The following is a 4,681-nucleotide window of genomic DNA, read 5'->3' on the forward strand; positions in this document are numbered from 1 at the left end:
CACACACACACACACACACACACACACACTTTCAGTCGGCGGGACAGTGCATCTCACCAAGATGTATCATAAAACGGACCAAGAAGAATCCACCTTGGCCCTACAACCTCTCTCTTGTTGTTGGTCAAAGTGATGGACGTCCACACGACCTCAGAGATGGGCTAGCACGCCAATAATCATGCGAGTAGCTAGTGCCCGAAGATAACCACTGCCTGCATGTGGCCCAAACGTATGTATGGATATGTGTTGATGTTTGAATACCCAATGGAACAAAATTTTGATGTGGCACCGTGCTTTGGAACGATAAATCCCCACACGGAGCAAGGATTAGTTAACGACGTGTTGTATATATGTATGTCACACCACACTTCGAGCCATGATGGGGATTCATGCATGCATGTGTATGTATACGCTCAAACTTATGTCTGGAATCTCACCATGACCTACTACGATAACATGAAACAAAGAAGAAGAAGAATCCACGATGGTAACATATATATCTCGTTGTCGGTCAAAGTGATCATTGATGTACATGCAGGCCCACAAATATATAGGCTTGTCGTCGATAACCACGTGAGGGAGAGTACGTTCGAAGACAACCACTGCATGCATATGTATGTATGGAGGTGATGCGTGCATGTTTGAATACCATGCACAACATTGATGTGGCGCGTTGCATCAAAAATCGTACAGTCCCCACACAGAGCGAGACCGGATCATGATGTGTCGTGGTGTGCTGCCCCTTCCCCCGCTGCCCACTTCGACTTGGTGGGAGGGATTCATGCGTAGACATGCATGTGCTCAAACTATACCATGTCATCCCAGAGCATGACCTATATATATACCATAATATATAAACCAAAAAATAATCCCGTCCAAAGTCAAATTAACCTCTGTCGTTGTCGACCAAAGTAGTGATGGATCAAGTGGGCCCATAGATGGAAAGTATCGATCTCATTGATAACCACGTGAGTGGGTGCCAAAGGACAACCACCATTGCTTTGCATGTGGGCCATACATATGTATGGAGGTGTGTGTGTGGTTGTGATGTTTGAATACCCAAAATGCACAACATTGATGTGGCACATGCCTCGAAAACCATAAAGTCCCCACACAGAGCGAGCTAGGTTCATGAAGAATAGTATATATGCTTGTCCCCTCCCCCCTATTCGACGCATACTATATGCTCCTACCGTAATACAAACCAAAAAGAACCCTCCTTGATGGTGAAACTAATTAACCTCTTCTGATGTAGGTCAAAGTGATGCATGCATGGACGACGACCTCGCGGGCCCACAGATGGAAGCTTCACGCGTGATTGTCCTAGGATAACCACTGCTTTGCACGCATGTTGCCCAAAGAGATGTTATGTGATGTTTGAATAGCTAGCCAATGCACAACTTTGATGTGGCACATGCCTCGGAAACTGAAAAGTCCCCGCACTGAGTGAGGAGTGTTCATGAACGCGTATGTAGGACTAATATATATATAGGGTGGGTCTATTATGATAACACCTCTTAAGACCTTATTCTAATAACACTTTCACTTATTCTGCTAACACCTCCCACCGCCGATTCCACCCTGATCTGAAAACAAAAGGAGTCAACGCACCTACCCCTCTCCTCGCACGTTCTGTTCGTGCCCGATCCCCTCCTTCCCACCTTCTTCCTCCTGCACAGCCTCCTCCCACCTCCCCTCCACCTTCCACTGCCGGTGACGCCAGGGGCTCGTGCCTCCGATGCCAGAGCCGTACTGCTGTCCGTCTATCTCTTCTGCCCTGCCAACCCACCACGGAGCGAGATGCGCGCGGCTCCCTCGTGCCCGGCGACCTTCCCCCGCCAGCCCTGCCCTCCCCCGATCCACTTACTTTCCCCGTCGGCGCCGCCCTCCCCCAATCCACCTTCTTCCCTCGCCGGTGCCGCCCTCCCCCGATCCATCTATTTCCCCTTCCCCAGGCATCGACGAACTTTCCCTCGCCTCAATCTGCAGCGATGCAGACGATTGGTAGTAGGGAACGCCGTCCTTCCCCTCTCCTTGGATTTTCGGGGCGCCAAGACCCAGCGTGATCTCCGCGGTGCGTGGCACAACCACTGTCTACCGGCGGCGACATGTCCCCCGAGCTCCCCCTGCCTCCCTGCGGTCATCCACTTCCTGTCGGGATCACCGCCTCTTGATGCCGGCCAGGGCGAGGAGTTGTCCCGGAGTGGTGGCCACCAAGGCTTCGCCTCCTCTGGATCCGGCGGCCATGGCCTCCGCCGTCTCATCTGCTGCTTCCCGTGGCTGTAGCTCATGAACAAGACGACGACTGTGGTGGCGATGCCTCCCGCCCCAAGGAGGAGCAGGGCAGCAGTGTGGGGGCGAAGGATGGCGGCAGGAAGGGCGGGCCCAAATGCAGGGTGATGCTGCCCTGCATTGTCGCCGCCGGTGTGCAGTTTAGCTTGGCGCTGCAACTCTCCCTCCTCACCCATGCAGTTCGCCCCCTGCACATTGTTGTTTGTTTTTGGTCAACAACGACTCTATCCACAACACAGTGTTGTGTGCCCGGCAGTGCAACTCACTTCATCGGTGTTTTTTTGTTCAAATGCAGGTCACTTCGTCCACATTACAGGTGGTTCAACGGGTGACCTGCAGTTCACCCAGCGGCCACCACGAGCCCCCGACGTCCTACATGCTGTAGTTTTGGGTTGATGTTGAATTGATCGATGCTGAAGGCCCCGTGCAGTCTGGTGTGGCGTAAGCATGCAGTACGGGCGGTGGCGATGTAGCTCCTGTAGTTCATGTATGCGGCGTGTGCGGTTTGTTTGCAGCCCATGTGCACGATACATGCAGGTTGTGTGTGTGTGTGTGTCGATGTTCTGTTCGCTGGGAAACTACAGAAGAAAAATGATCAATTTTTTAAGTTCACTTTCTTCTTGAATGTGTGAGAGAAAATGTAAAAATTTATTTGTGTGAGAGAGAAATGTCTCTCGCGCGGTTCGTGTGTGAAGTTTTGTATGTATTCTTTTATTTGTAGAAAAGGTGTCTGGTTCATTTTGTGGTGGTTGGTGCTTCACTTTGTGAAAAAAGGAGAAAAAAGTAATTCGAAACAAAAACATCAGAGGCACCACTTGGTAAACAGAAAAGTGCCTGGTATGTAAATTTATTAAGCTCACTTTGTAATCTCATGTGGCTCACCTCTCGATAGTTTTGCGGTCCACTTACGCCCGACGTGAAGCTCACTTTGTAATCTCACGCGTCTCACCTCTCGATAGTTTTGCGGTCCACTTATGCCCGATGTGAAGCTCACTTTGTAATCTCATGCGGCTCACATCTCGATAGTTTTGTGGCCCACTTAAGCCTGATGTGAAGCTCACTTCATAATCTCCTGCGACTCATCTCTTGATAATTTGCGGTCCACTTACGCCCAATGTCAACTGCACTCCACTTCCTCGTCCGTTAAACGTACGCTTGAAAAAAGGAATAATGTAGTTCGCTTGTCCATCTAATGTAGTGCGGGTTTCAGTCTCAAGCAATGCGGTTTTCTGTCGGATGAAGGTCACTCATCGATTTGAGTATCGCGAAAAACAGAGTATCCGTGTTTCGGTAATTTAAAGACTGCTCTTAAACCGTAAGTAATTAGAGAGATTGTTCTACATGAAAAAGTTGCATCTCGTTGATATCATTCCAACGATGTATCATTTGCATCATTCCTGCGAGCGGTTTGAAAAAACGGCCGCTACCACTCGTTGTCCGTCGCACGATTTTTGAAATTAGCTTAAAACCGTAATTAATATCAAAATCAACATATGAAAGTTGCGCCTCATCCGTAGCTTTCCAACAGTGTATCATACGCCTCGTTTCGACAAACGGTTGAAAAATGGAGCGAAAACAGTACCGCAAATTTCAAAAAAACTGACTTCCGCGATTTAGTAAATTTGAAACTGCTCTTAGACCGTAGCGAATTTGTAACATCCCAAATGTTCAATTTGGAATGTTATACATTAGATCATAATTGCATATCATATTTTATTGCATTTTGGCTTGATCTTAGAAATTCTACGCAACTCAAGGACCCACGGAGAGAGTTGCGGATTTTGTTATTTTCATATTTGAGTTTTCTCAAATTTTGAAAAGAGGATCATTTGGTTTTAAGTATTTTTCTTTTCTAATATTTATAAAATAAAAATATATGAGAGGAGATAATATGACTTCTCCAAAAAAATGAAACATTAGAGGAAAAATATTAAAATCAAATAAATATTTATTTGGATTTTATTGCAATTTTATTTGAATTAGAAAAATTGCACGTTTTCAAAATTGCATTTTTAGGCCAAGAAAATGTTCATCTTGTTCTAAATATTTTATTTAGACGGTGAAAATTTGTTTTGGCATTTTTAGATTTTTATTTATTTTTTTAGGATTTGTTTTCGGTGGAAACGTATTTAAAAAAAACTGTGCGAGCCCGACTGGGCCAGCGGCCCAGCCGAGCCGGGCCGACCTCGCCTTGCCCCTGCCAGACCGACTTCGACCGGAGTCCGGCCGGAGCACGCCGCCGCCGCCGAGTCCGGGGAGGACTCCTCCTCCTCGCCCCTTCCCCAAGCCGTCGGACCTCCCTCCTTAAATACCCCACCCTGCCGCCTCTCACCACCACCCCGCCACCGACGCTGCCGCCGCCTCGGATCAGCACCGCCGCCCGCGAGCC

General features: G+C 48.1%; 1 long non-coding RNA gene across 1 annotated transcript; it reads left to right on the forward strand.

Annotated features, from left to right (window-relative positions):
• Positions 1–1,583: 1,583 nt before the first annotated feature.
• On the forward strand, positions 1,584–3,030 carry LOC123040973 (uncharacterized). Its single transcript, XR_006418338.1, has 2 exons — positions 1,584–2,471; positions 2,588–3,030. It is a non-coding gene; the product is annotated as an uncharacterized lncRNA (long non-coding RNA).
• Positions 3,031–4,681: the final 1,651 nt, after the last annotated feature.

Source organism: Triticum aestivum, chromosome 2B (assembly GCF_018294505.1).
Source record: "Triticum aestivum cultivar Chinese Spring chromosome 2B, IWGSC CS RefSeq v2.1, whole genome shotgun sequence".
In the NCBI taxonomy this organism is placed as follows: domain Eukaryota; kingdom Viridiplantae; phylum Streptophyta; class Magnoliopsida; order Poales; family Poaceae; genus Triticum; species Triticum aestivum.